Genomic DNA, 15,730 nt, shown 5'->3' with positions numbered 1-15,730 from the left:
CAGATTTATTCACAGATTATATAATATACATTGCACAATATTAAAATAAGACAAATACCCAGCGTAGATAGTCTTATGAGACACTATACACGGGAGAAATGATCGTGAAAGAATATGTAACGGTGGTCAAGTATTGCGAGACGATCGTGAAAGCTCTGGTACCGGATCGTCAAAGACATTTAATCGAAAAGACATATGAAAGGTCAGTAAATAATCTAATTTGATTATTTACACAGACAAATTTACAACAAAATAAAGCTGTCTTTCAAAATGGTTCAACATCCTTTTATTATGTGAGAAAATCCAGTTTTAAAAGTTCATAGTTTTTACAAAACAACAAAAGGCAGATTGCTTCTCGACAATTCAATGACAAGAAAAGTAAACAAATATTTTTTTTTTTAACTGAGAGAACTCAAATGTCATGATGATAAATAAAACAAGCAGAACTAAGGATTGATACATAGAACAAAATTTTAGAGGAAACTGACATTTGGTGTAATATTCTCATAGCAATTCCGCAGGAAAAAAAGAAAAGGGAAACACAAAAAACATAATCATTGGCAATTGTTCACAAAAAGTCTGAAAAAGAATATTACATGGCCACAAAACATGGTATTTTGCTCGAACAGTTTCGAGGTTGCTCATTCCTTTTTTCGGGATATCTTGAGATGGTTTTACTGAATACTTTATTTTTCTTAGGCGTGTCGAAAATTTTGATACGATATGTGAAGGAAAAGTTTTTTTTAAATGTGGATATTGTGATAGAAACAGATGTGAAGCATATTATTTTAATATATTGTGTTTAACATTTAAATATATTGTGCCTAACATTTTTAAAAAATTGGGTTATCGTTTTGATATATTTTTCTTAACAGTTTACAATTTATGTTTATATTGATGTTATATATGATTTTATAGAATACATTATTTGACTCTTATTCATTTTCTTTATAGATAAAATTATTTCTTCATTTCAGTTGTTATGTATAATCCATAACGTTTTTTTTCTAGTGATTATGCATAATCCCTGAAAATTTTAGTGATTATATATAATCCCTAAACTAGCCAGTGGTTCTACATAATCTCTGAAAATTTCAGGGATTCTACATAATCACTGATTATACAAATTCACTGTAACACATATGAGCGAAATGAGAAATTAAAATAAGACAAAACGGCAAAATTTTCAATCGAAAACCATAGATAGTGATTATTGATTTTTTCTCTTTCTGCACAAAAGCTATAATACACATGTAGACAGATAATTGAAACTGTTAATGAAAATATATTCATCAAAATAAAACCAATTATGCATTTAAATATCATCAAAATAGGTAAACTTAAAGTAATACATTATACATTTTATTCGACGAATATGGTTAAAAAATAAGAGATATTTCATTTTATTATTACGGTGATAATGTGAGTATGTTTACTTTTCACCGGATTCCTGTGTAGATTTTATTTTATTAGACCTTATTGTTATCTTAACAGGTTATTCAACAAACTGTATTGATTGACTATGCTTATTCCTATCAGTGTGACCTCACCTTTCGGTTCATAATATGGGACCACATCGTTACTCTGTCTAACACAAAACTGGGCCGAATAAATACAAGACAAAGATTAGGAACATCCTGATTGACATATCAATTATACAAAAACAATTATTTTACAACTCTAGTACTGATACTGTCAATCGATGGTAATTGGCACAAATATGATAGTTAAAACAGCTTATTCCCGCTTAAATATACTTAGAAAATTTAAATTAAATTCAAACAGAAACACTTTAGAACAACTTCATGTTTCTTATGTAAGGCCGGTTCTTGTATATTTTAATGTAGTTTGGGATAAATTTACATTATTTGAGTTCACAAAAAAAAGCGTCCAATTAGAGGCTGAAAGTATTGTGACTGGAGGAACACGGTTAACATCTATTAATTTACTTTATAAGGAAACGGGGTGGGAAAAATAAAGGATATACGAGAGGCACACATACCTAATTTTGTACAAAATGTCTAACAGTATTTCGTCATCTTATCTTAATAATATTCAACCTGAACGGTTCTGTAATATGCATGAATATAAAACGCGTAATGCGAATGATTTTCATGCTTTTGCAACTAGAACAACAGTATACTCTAACTATTTTTATTTCATCAACAGTAAAATCCTGGAAATCACAGACAATTGAACTACAAAATAGTCCGCCCCTTCTCACCTTCAAAATTAATTTAAAAAGTAACCGTGAAATTAAACCTGCATGTTTATCATTGCATGTGGTTCTATGTCTGGTAAAAGATATCATGCGTGAATAAGAATGAACTGCAGTGTACTCATCAAACACCTCTATGACAGAAACTTGATAAAATCCCAGAAGTAAGTTTGTGGAGACTCTGAAACAACGGAACACTTTTTATCAAGTTTATTAAAATGCAAAAAAAAACAACAACCAATGTACCTCGCCAAAGACACAATCAGGTTGGTCTGGTCTGGTCTGGTCTGGTCTGCAATCCTCCAAAATTTTATTTAACTTATTAACCGGTAATGAACAGTGTTTTGTTAACAGATAATGTCTGTCGTTGTTTTTTGAAATAGAAATTAGGTCCGAAATATTGGTATGATTGGTCCGAAATTTTCTTTGATTGCGATTTGTTCTACGACCGTGAGAACGGTTTTTACGAACAGTTTTAGAAACTATATCCAAAATGTTAACGGAATCGGTTCTAGATATATTACCAATTCCCATGATATTATCATTAAGACCGAGAGGGTAGACTGTCTGTTATTTTTTAATCCAATTTAATTCAATTATTTTCCGTGATCGTACAAACTTTGAATGAGATTCACCAGGCTGCTTATTTACTACTTCTAAAGGTTGAACTGCTAAATATTTTAAAGGATGGTTGTGCTTCTTAAGGTGTTGGTAAATGATACTTTTAAATTTATTGGGTCTTTTAAAACGATACAGATGTTCTTGGGTGCGTTTAGATAAATATCGTCCAGTTTCTCCTACGTACTGAATACCACATCCCGGTTTGTTTCATATGAGTAAATACATAATACTGTTTGTTTTTCAAGTTATATCAGTTTCAAAATTCAAAGAAAATGTGCGGCCATTAAACGTGGACCTTACCGTATTGTTGGTGGAAAGACGGGGACATGTAAGTCATTTTTTGGCATGACACTAATCGATAGAAGGGTAACCACGATTTTTATTGTTAAAAATGCTAGCGATGGTAGTATTTTTAGATAACCGATTTTGAAGATTGAGACGTGTAGATACCCTTTGAACAAGTTTAGTATTTAATATTTTTCCATTTCTAAGCTTCATAATTGTTTTTGCTAGTGACTAATATTATAAAGGAGCAAAGACTGGCGTCCAGAATATGAACCAGCATACAATAATTTAAGTTATGTAAAATTGATAAATCTGTTTGGCTAAAAATGTCAAACGCTATCAGTATTATTTACCCGAAAAAGATAGGGTAGGACCGGTGGCTGACTAAATAGTAGAATGGGGCTGAATATTGAAATACTACTTTTTGATAAATATTCCTAAAGTAATGAACTAGAGCAGTTCTCGCTCGGACACACACTCCATAATCTAGTATATTATAAGAGCATAAACCTATAGCACGGGGAGGCACTCTACTGCCTCCACACGGCACTAAACACAAACTCTGTAAAAAATAAAATTGAGAATGGAAATGGGGAATGTGCCAAAGAGACAACAACCCGACCATAGAAAAAACAACAGCAGAAGGTCACCAACAATTAATACGATATTCCCGTGCACGCATTTCCAACATGATGTTCTTGAAAGAGGGTTGCTGCTCACAAGGAAGCTATTAAACCAAGAGTTCCAGATGGTGAAGTTGAAATCATCACTTCGTAAATTTTACGGACGCCATCACGAGTTAGTTGACTGTTATGGAATAACTGTTTCACAAATGATATGGGATATGTTCCTTACGGCGTAACTACAATCCCCTTCCCTTTCATGAAAGTGACCTACCGAATTAGACTAGTTCCCGGATTTGTTATCACATAAGCAACACGACGTGTGCCACATGTGGAGCAGGTTCTTCTTACCCTTCCGGAGCACCTGAGATCACCCCCAGTTTTAAGTGGGATTCCTGTTGCTTATTCTTTAGTTTTCAATGTTGTGTCATGTGTACTATTGTGTGTCTGTCTTTTTCATTTTTAGCCATGGCGTTGTCAGTTTATTTTCAATTGATGCGTTTGACTGTCCCTCTGGTATCTTTCGCCTCCCTCTTGTATTTACATCATCCTGACTATTCAAAATATTTACATAGTCACATGCAGTTAGATCAGATAGATGGAACAGAGGATCTGTCTGGATCTTCTCAGTGGCATAAATGATTCATCTGTCTCCTACATTTGCATCTACAGAAGACAACGCATACTAGTTTGTATTCTGCATCTCGTACATAGTATACTAAAGCTCCGTCTCCTGTCCGTTCTCTAGTACAGACGAACGTCCGCAATACACCATCAAATCAATCCCCTCATAATTCATCTGATACGAGGTCGTGGAGAATTGGGTTTGTACAGCTGCGTTTAGTCCGAATATCAATAACTCTCCCCAAACAACCGATTTGCAACACTTTCCGACAATGGAAATGGAAATTAAAAGTGTTGTGCCCCACAAAGATCACAATTTTAGGGTGAGCGAAATGCATTCGTCCTTCTATGACAAAATAAAAAATACCATTCAAATTGAATTGCCAACATCTTAAAGTATGTACATTAACTAGTATTGCAGAGCTTTACACGAACTGTTTTTAAATTGTGGGACATATACATAAATACTTCTAATATTTTAATAGAGAGAACTGTACAAATGGTGCACAAATTTGTTTTAGCATCTAAAGACATAATGGACCAGATATCACCAAATATTGTTAGTATATATCTTCATTATTTAAAACGAATAGAAGATCGGATACGACAAAGGAAGGTGGGAGTCCAAGAGGGGTGTTGTCAATACAAATACCCAGCATATTATCTCCCATCACAAGAGTGAACAATCTGAATATATCTCAACTTATATCGACAATATACTGAAGATGATATTATCAAAATGCGGGACTTTTTGATCGGCAATACATTTGATGAGATTGGAGGATTGATAATTTAACAGACAGGCGGTATTCTAATCGGTACTTATTGTGCGCCCCAACCCCCACCTCCTAACTAGTCGGTTTGTTTTGGTACTCGTATAAACCAGAAATCATTCAGAACCTTCTAAAAGACTAAAAGAATAAGCACCTTTCGATTTATCTAATTTAACTTTCAGATATATTGATGATAACCTATTATTCCATAACCCATATTTCAGTCAAAACTTAAATCTGATATATCCCAGTGAACTTGAAATTAAGGATACTACTGATACAAGAAGGACTTCTTCATACCATATATATTTCCTCAGTATTGACACAGACTTCACACTAAAATCTATGACAAACGGGACGATATTGCAACAGGCCAAGTATGACAAATTTAAGGAGCCTGTGGATATGTAAGGTCATGGATCATGATTTAGTGCTACAATAGAAGTTTTAAAATGATCTTCTTCGTATTCTTCTTTTATGTAGTTTTCAGTGAAGGAATATGAGCTATTTTAAGGAAATATTTTGTCTCTTATGCACACACATTCCTGATCTTTTTTTATTTAAGTAATTTATTTAGTAATAACAACTTTGATGAATGTTTTTGTAATTATAGAACATCCAACACTAAGATTAATGTACCATATCATAGTCATGATGCCAATTAAAGGATCTACCACTACCGTTGAAAACACTTTAGGTAGATCAGAGTACCAACATTCTAAAAATAACGTAGACGAATAAGTTCGATCCATCAGTATAGACAGTCGAAAATCTGAATAATTTGCCTTGATTTCAGCATAATGTTAAATAAAAAGATGTTTTTCGTCTTCAGTTCTATTGTATTTACGGATATCATAAAAACTATTGACACTTGACCAAACCGGAACCATTACATTAACATTTACCCTATGTCTAACATTAATAAAAAACACAATCTTAACCCTTCAACACTAACACTACACTCAACGGTTAATGTGATATTCGTAACTGCAGTTACATATACTCAAAGATGGCAGACGATGTTTCTGGTCGATATTTCTGTTGTCAATTCTGTATTAATTATGCATAATTCGTTGGTTTTTCGTGTCTTTTGTTAACGTATTACTTAGTTTGAAATTGAAACCCTTAGTTTTTTCTTCGTAGATCAACCGCTAAAAGACAAATAATCAGTCCAAATAATCAGCGATGATATGGGTAAGTGTGTAAACTGATATTCGTAACTATAGGTTGCATTTCTGTAAATATTGACAATGCAATAGGAACTTCTTTTACGGCTAAAACTGTACCACTTTTACTATGAAGTTTTGAAAAAAATCTAATCCTAGAATTGAAAGTTCATATGCTTTTTTTAAATTTTTTTTTTGAAAGGTCAAAATATAGGGCTGTGCGGCATGACAATTGTAAGTTTTGTTGAGATATTTATGTATTTGTAGCTTGTATTTTGTATGCAGTGGTGACAAAAAAGCAGATTTAGGTGTTACGGCTTACTGTTGAGTTATCGACAGGATACAAACACCCCAAAAATAATATACAGGAAGGATCGATGAGTTTTAGCGAAGAGTAAATATAAGCTCTTCTAAACAATTAAACTTACATATTTGCAAATTTTATGAATTAATATTGTATTCAGGACTTAAAGTAAACTATGCATACTGTAAACTGTGAAATTATGCTGAGTCATTATATCTAAGGCCCAGGATTCTATCAATCTTCATGAAATATTTATAAAACTTCATATTTGAGTTGAGTTCTTTAAAATCTGTGAGATAAAGCAAATTTGGTTAAATTCTGAATGCTCTCTTTTTTCATCCTACATTTCGTCCATTTTGCAAATATACTGAAAGATTTTAGAAACGCAGCACTAGATTATTCTTTTTAATTCCCATGTTCAAATATGCAATTTTTAATAACCAAACTTATGAACAGAAACAGAAAAAAAATGCCAGTTCGAAAGTTGAATTGATTACGTCATTTTCAATGTTTAAATATTGTGGTATATACTGAAACCCGGGTTTTCTCCTTACCAATGAACTTGTCACCGTCAAAAGCAATGACTGGTTGTAACAGAGGCCAACATGATTGTCAGAAAGGTCAACCCATTCTGTTCGGCACGTTTTGGGTTCTGATTTGCACAATCTAACTTTGCTGTTGTTCCACCAATTACAATGGGTTTTGGCAATTATGCGGTTAAAACTTTAAGACTTTAAATGTTTTTCTGCAGTCGATTCTTTGGCACTTAAGTTAATGGGAAATATTAATGGCATACATCTGTCTAAAATGGCATTCAGCAATATGATAAGCAGTTTACGCTTCGACCGTAGACCTGTCTCGCAAATGACGTTGCGTAATCAAATTCTATAGACGTTGCATTGTAACTACACGTTGATCTGGTCATTGATGGTCTTAAACAAATCCCGTTAACGGTATTATTGTTGGAAGGACAGTAAAACTAGTTTCAGATGTCAAATTAAAACTGAGAATGGAAATGGGGAATGTGCCAAAGAGACAACAACCCGACCATAGAGCAGACAACAGTCAAATTGTCTGGTTGAGGCACGTTCACGTTTTCCTGTTTGCAGTATTCTAATGAGTTATTTTATTCCTCAGTCTTGGCAATATGGAGATGCAATATTTTTTAACCTGATTAAAGTGTGGCCAAGGATTGAAAGAACTGTTTCGCAAAGAAAACAAATGAAAAAATCTTTTATTGGTTTGAAATTTTGCTTTCTGAAATTTGTGCGATCTCAATAGTCCAGTATTTTCAATAACCACAGAAGTCAGATGTTAATTTTTTTCGAAAGAAAAAGAAATATGATAAGCATGAATAGTAGTTATATGAGGATCAAACATGATTTGGTACAAAAAACCTACAAAATGAGGGTTGCGTTTTTAAAGTCAGTCAGTATATATATATCATGCATATTCAGAATGAGAACAAATAAACAATACATACGTCAACATTATTTGTATATTAAATTGTACATTAAACCGTTCATGCATTTATACTGGAATAAAGGAAGAGTATGAATTCGCACATACCAAATATTGTTATCCTATTACCATAATAAGAGAGAATTTAACATTACAAATTCGTAACTTTTTTTAAGTAGTCACTGAACCATAAAAATGAGGTCAAGGGCATTGGACATGTGACTGACGGAAACATCGTAACACGAGGCATCTATATACAAATTATGAAGCATCCAGGTCTTCAACCTTCTAAAATATAAAGTTTTTAAGAAGTTAGCTAACGCCGCCGTCGCTGGATCACTATCCCTATGTCGAGCTTTCTGCAACAAAAGTTGCAGGCTCGACAAAAACCAATGAGACGCAAGACAATAATTGTTTGTGTGTTCCAATTTTATTAATATCTACAAATCCATATAGAAGAGTTATTTCGAATAAAGAAACAAAATATGGAGGACATAGATATTATTTAAATCAAAATTTTCTCTAAACAATTTATATATAGTTTCAACAAAATTTGATGAAATACATTTTTAATTTTCTTTTTTCTTCTCTAACTATCAGACAGTAGTTATCAAATACATCAACCGAGGAAGATCTAAATCACATTTTCAAAATAAATCATGATCTTTCCGTTATTTTGTTTTCAACGGAATTTTATCAGCATTTAAGACACAAAGTTATTTGAAAACAGGCATATCAGTCTGTATGGTGTTAGACCATGTGTTATTTGTACTTGATTAACATCAACATTTCAACATATTTCATCAAATCAGGAAATACACAATTAAGTTCGACTGATAGTAAAGCAACCAAAAATAAATTGAAGTTAACTTGAATGACTAACATGAGGATACCCTCATTGCACCTACCTTGACAATTTGTTCACCTAGTAGACGTTTATTTATGATCCAGACAAGTTTTATTTTGTTTTTAATTTTGTAGATGTATCATTATATAATATAATAATTCATTTGCAAAATATACACATACAAAAAATGTATATGTCAAGCAAACAGAAATATAAACATGCATAATACAGAACTACAAACATAAACATAAAACAACAAAGTTATAATGGTAATGTACCCTTTGATGGACATCGACTTCAATTTCGCAGTTCTAAAGATTGCTTTATAAAGTCACCAACTTCTGTTAAATCTCAGATTTAGGATTTAACAGTGTTGCTAATTTGTATAAACAGGGTACAAATGATTAATCTTTAGGTAGCAATACACAGTTTGGAGTTTGGTTTTGCATTTTGGTCCCGGTGGATTTTTTTAAATATGAAAGTTATTGTGTAATAAAATTCATTTTTAGACAGCTGAGTTCTAACTTACATTGTGTAGCCTTCAAAGCTGGTTTATAAGAACATCAAGATTATATTTTACATGTTTTATGGGCTGTTTCTGTTCGGTTCTCCGTATTTCATAGCTAAACTGGTCATCGGTCAAGAAATTAACATTATGTTCACAAACACTTTTTTCTACACAAAGAATTTGACGAAATTTTACCAAAAAATGAGATGAAAGACATAGAATTTTCATTGGATTTATTGAAAGATATATGTAAACAGTTTCAGAAAAAAATATTACTTTACGCGATTGCAATTATACTTTTAGCCAAATTGTGTGGCTTCTTTTCCCCCCTTTTTGCAATATTTTATAACAAAAAAATGCAGATTGTTTCCACGGATACACCCAAAATAAATTATATTTTTCCATTTTACTGGATATAAAGTTTATGAAAGATTCTGATTACAAACATATGCATATAGCTTGTTGTTCGGTGTGAGCCAAGGCTCCGTGTTGAAGGCCGTACATTGAACTATAATGGTTTACTTTTATAAATTGTGATTTGGATGGAGAGTTGCCTTATTGGCAGTCATACCACATCTTCCTATATCTTCTTAATTTTATTGTATGAGTTATCATAATTTGCAAAATCTTCAGCAATTATATCGGTCTCTTTAAATATATTTGGAGGAAATGTTTACCCACCATGAAAACCATCATTATGCAGTGACTTATTTGATTTAAAGGCTATTTTTAACAGAGAATAATGTTGACACAACTAAGTTTTCTGTGCATTTATTGTGTGGGTAGAGCGAGCAGGGTGATGAACTATTCGGTGAACTTACTTTCGGGTGCTGCGTGCTTCTTAAAGAAAGCTGACACAATTGTCTTTGGCAGGCCTGAAAATAGTCAAAACCAAGGATTAAAAAAAAAGAGTCTTTATTTCTTGATAGCGTATGGCAGAGTCTATAATATATATTACATCACAACATAATAATAGACAGCAAACTAACACTATCAAAATTTCCTAAACTAAGCCTTTACATGGCTTAGTATAATAAAACCAAATAAAATATGAATTTTAAAAATAAAACATTCTGACTGATGTCTATTCCTGAATAGGGAACGTGATTTTATAACGCCTTAACCAAACAGATATAAATTTCAAATTGTATTTTTGACTAAAGATTCATAAATTTCAAATTGTATTTTTGACTAAAAAAATCTTTAACTTTAAATTTTATCATCTATATAAAATATTAAAACTAAATATAAACAATCTGCATTGTTTAAAATGACTCTCCATAGACATGCCACACTGAAACCTAGCAAACCTAGAAGATTGGGCAAATAAATGGGGTATGCGATTTAACGCTAAAAAATGCTACATCTTGAGCATCAAAAACAAAAGCCAGAGATTCTATTCACTCAACGGCCAGATACTCCAACAATTTCAAAACAACCCATATCTAGGAGTGCAGATTTCAGAAGACCTGAAGTGGAGCACACACATAACAAATGTTGCAAAAAAGGCAAGTTCAACCCTTGGCTTCCTCAGAAGGAATTTAAGATACTGCCCGCAGGAATGTAAGAAAACGGCTTACATTGCCTTAGTTAGATCAACAATGGAATATGCGGCAACAGTATGGGACCCCTACAGTACAATAGATGCAAACAAACTGGAGCGTATACAACGACAAGCAGCCCGCTTTATTACAGGCGACTACAAAACCAGAGAAGATGGCTGCGTAACAGACATGCTCGCCAAACTTGAACTTCAAGAACTAAAAGCCAGACGCACTAGCCAAAAACTTATATTTTTGTACAAGGTGGTTGAGGGATTGGTACCTGCTATCGATCCAGACGACTTTTTAAAATCAGCCAGACCAAGACGAACCATCACAGCGGAAACGTTCGAAAATTACCAGGCAACAAACATAGTGGAAAAACAAGTGAGGAACAATACTAGATGCTTTGACATTCCCACCACTAAAACTCAGCAATACTCAAGCTCATTCTTTGTGTCCACAGTTATTAACTGGAACCATCTTGATGACACTATTGTGCGCAAAACGAGCGTTGAGAGCTTTAAAGCTGCTCTCACGAGACGTCAGTAAATCGACGGCGCCTTCACCCCGTTGTATTAAAGCCAGAATTGGTAGCTACGACGTAACCATACAGATACAGATACAGATACAGAAACATGTAATCAATCTCAAACGAGTTTATATACAAAATATTATAATTAAAACAAACACTTGCAAACTAATTTGCATATCAAGGGGGGATAACTACTTAAGTTATCTCTGGGGACCTAGCTCACATACTAAAATTAAACATTCTGGGACTACTGAGTTAATTTACTCTAAAGTAAAATAGAATTTAAATAAAGTAGAATATTTAGATGCGCTTTAAACTATAGGCATCAGTCTTAACTATTAGAATAGTAAATAAACAAAGTCTTGAAATATAGAAATCACAGGGCTGGAATGGGAAATTCAGGAGAATAATGTTTCTTTGCGTATACAAGCTTTGTTACTTGGCGACAATGGAAAACTGACATTAATGTATTGAATAATAAATGTATAACACTAACCATGACTTATTTTGGCTCTAAACTGGTGAAAATACACAATATTATTTGTCCCGCAATTTTGTCGCAAGTAAACCCTGAGTTATCTCCCATATAAACAAATCTATGACAGCCCGCAATACTAAAACTTAACTGTACATTCAAGATGTGTACACAGTGACATAATTAAACAAAAGTAGTACACTAAAACTATGACACACTAAACTGTAACTTTGAAACAAATATATTTACATAAGTTGTGTTTCTGTTTACCAAATTAAGGACTTTTTGCCAAAAGTACTTTAGTTTACTTTTCAAATAGAATATGAAAAACGCTTTGGATTTACATTTTTGACGGTTTCTTAAATAATTTGAATTAACAACCCAATATTTAATTCAATTAATTAACCTTTCAAAATTGAATAAATGACCTTCCTAGTTTTTATAACCTAATAGAAAAATATATATACAATATGCACTCACCTGAAAATAGTCAAAACCAAGGATTCAATAAAAAAAAAGTCTTTATTTCTTGATAGCGTATGGCAGAGTGACGATAATCAAGAAAAAAAGTGAATCCATGGAATTGAACTAATTTTCAGGTTTTGAGCCAATCAAAATATATTTTACAAAATTTTCAGTGTAAAAGTGGCAGATTATCGTAACACGTGCAAAACCACTCATTGTCAATGTGGCTATTTCTATTTCCTTCTTTGTCACTTAACTTGTCAGAAGACGTCTAATTACATTAAGTATTTTTTTGTTAACCCTTACAAAAGAATTAATGGACATTACATAATTTAATCTGTCGCCTTGCTTTTTTTCATAAACGAGATAAATACCTACAAGATAACTTGAAAATAATCTCTCTTTGTTTAGCAGATTTACACCTTATATTTCTGTATTAAGATAGAAAATAAAGTGAAAGAAAACTTGTGAATGTTTAAGCCAAATATAAAATTAAATTTCCAAAATGTTTAAAATATTGATCATAAAAATAAGAATATTCCCTATAAAAATCTAAAGGAAATTTAATGCAATTTCTAACTATGACAACTACCCACAAACCTACCAGCTTTGGATCCCAAAGCTTCAAAAAGTTAAATTCATCTTTAAATATTCAAATATAATCTTCATTTCACATGAATTAATTGTAAACACATTAAAATAAAATACCAGAACTGACAGTACAGAATATTCAAAAATGTCAAACATGATAACTTTATTACAAGAATGATCATGTCTTTGAATTATACATGTATAGGATTTTCATTAAATCGCACTGAATATCCCCCAATAAGTGTGTTGAGTCGAATCCTACACGATTACTTGATATGTACACACGGAACTGAATATCTTCCATAGAATTGATTAGATGAAGCGAGTGTTTTCCTATAATTACGGGTTATGTATCGATGCGGTCAGTACAGCAACATTTACGGTAATTCAGTAGCAGTTTCGTTGTATTCCATATGCACAGAGACCATAAAACAGAATAGTGTCTTATGCATGATACTACTATTATAAAACTGAAAAAAATACATGTTATATACACAATAAAAATATAAGTCTTGTTCATCAAGGTCATATAAAACTAAGGGGAGATAATCAAGATATGCATATGAATATTGATCAAAATAAGAAAAACTTAGTATTTACATCTTTGTACAAAGTGTTCTTCAGAAGTTAAACACAAATGGAAACATTGCAATATAAAACAAAATTATCTTTGTCGTTAAATCCTTTTAATTCAATCAGGTGGTGACGGCCACTCAAAACCACAAAAAATAAGATAATTATCCAAAATAATAATGGTTTTATAAAAATGTTTATAAAAATAAGGTCAAATCAGCTGCAGATGCTATCTTAGTTTTTTTTTGAAGAATCTGCTGGCGGATTTAGAATATAAGCGAATCCTTGGTGTGTCACAGAGACGTAGGCATTAAATGGTTGTTGTAAAATATATATAAAATATGTACTCACCTGAAAATAGTCAAAACCAAGGATACAATAAAAAAAGTCTTTATTTCTTGATAGCGTATGGCAGAGTGACGCTAATCAAGAAAAAAAGTGAATCCATTGAATTAAACTAATTTTCAGGTTTTGAGCCAATCAAAATTTATTTTACACAATTTTCAGTGTAAAAGTGGCAGATTATCGTACCACGTGCAAAACCACTCATTGTCAATGTGGCTATTTATATTTCCTTCTTTGTCACTTAACTTGTCAGAAGACGTCTAATTACATAAAGTATTTATTTGTTAACCCTTACAAAAGAACTAATGGACATTACATAATTTAATCTGTCGCCTTGCTTTTTTTCATAGACGAGATAAATACCTACAAGATAACTTGAAAATAATCTCTCTTTGTTTAGCAGATTTACACCTTATACTTCTGTATTAAGATAGATAATAAAGTGAAAGAAAACTTGTGAACCAAACTTCAAAATGTTTAAGCCAAATATAAAATTAAATTTCCAAAATGTCTAAAATATTGAACATAAAAAAAGAATATTCCCTATAAAAATCCAAAGGAAATTTAATGCGAAATGCGCATCTGGTGCAAGAAAATTGGTACCGTTAATTTTATTACTACCACTGGGTCGATGCCTCTGCTGGTGGACTATTAGTCCCCGAGGGTATCACCACCCCAGTAGCCAGTACTTCGGTACTGGCATGAAAATACGGATTTTTTTGTGTTATTAAAATTTACTGTTACAAAATGATAGAAATTATTATAAATTAAGGAATGTATCTCCCTCATGCAAAGCTCTGATTCCTTTCACGGATTTTGCTATACTTTTTGGACCTTTTGGATTATAGCTCTTCATCTTTTATATAAGCTTTGGATTTCAAATATTTTGGCCACGAGCATCACTGAAGAGACATGTATTGTCGAAATGCGCATCTGGTGCAAGAAAATGGGTACCGTTAATTTTATTACTACCACTGGGTCGATGCCTCTGCTGGTGGACTATTAGTCCCCGAGGGTATCACCACCCCAGTAGCCAGTACTTCGGTACTGGCATGAAAATACGGATTTTTTGTGTTATTAAAATTTACTGTTACAAAACGATAGAAATTATCATAAATTAAGGAATGTATCTCCCTCATGTAAAGCTCTGATTCCTTTCACGGATTTGGCTATACTTTTTGGACCTTTTGGATTATAGCTCTTCATCTTTTATATAAGCTTTGGATTTCAAATATTTAGGCCACGAGCATCATACCGTTAATTTTATTACTACCACTGGGTCGATGCCTCTGCTGGTGGACTATTAGTCCCCGAGGTTATCACCACCCCAGTAGCCAGTACTTCGGTACTGGCATGAAAATACGGATTTTTTGTGTTATTAAAATTTACTGTTACAAAACGATAGAAATTATCATAAATTAAGGAATGTATCTCCCTCATGTAAAGCTCTGATTCCTTTCACGGATATGGCTATACTTTTTGGACCTTTTGGATTATAGCTCTTCATCTTTTATATAAGCTTTGGATTTCAAATATTTAGGCCACGAGCATCATACCGTTAATTTTATTACTACCACTGGGTCGATGCCTCTGCTGGTGGACTATTAGTCCCCGAGGGTATCACCACCCCAGTAGCCAGTACTTCGGTACTGGCATGAAAATACGGATTTTTTGTGTTATTAAAATTTACTGTTACAAAATGATAGAAATTATCATAAATTAAGGAATGTATCTCCCTCATGCAAAGCTCTGATTCCTTTCACGGATTTGGCTAT

The 15,730-nt window shown here is 32.6% G+C and overlaps 1 long non-coding RNA gene across 1 annotated transcript; it reads right to left on the bottom strand.

Annotated features, from left to right (window-relative positions):
- Positions 1-10,328: 10,328 nt before the first annotated feature.
- On the bottom strand, positions 10,329-14,360 carry LOC139501224 (uncharacterized). The gene is made up of 2 exons (XR_011658491.1): positions 11,610-14,360; positions 10,329-10,731 (listed from the first exon to the last, which is right to left on the bottom strand). It is a non-coding gene; the product is annotated as an uncharacterized lncRNA (long non-coding RNA).
- Positions 14,361-15,730: the final 1,370 nt, after the last annotated feature.

Source organism: Mytilus edulis, chromosome 13 (genome assembly GCF_963676685.1).
Source record: "Mytilus edulis chromosome 13, xbMytEdul2.2, whole genome shotgun sequence".
NCBI lineage: Eukaryota > Metazoa > Mollusca > Bivalvia > Mytilida > Mytilidae > Mytilus > Mytilus edulis.
Note: the sequence above shows the minus strand (reverse complement) of the source record. Positions and strands in the feature narration are given on the sequence as shown.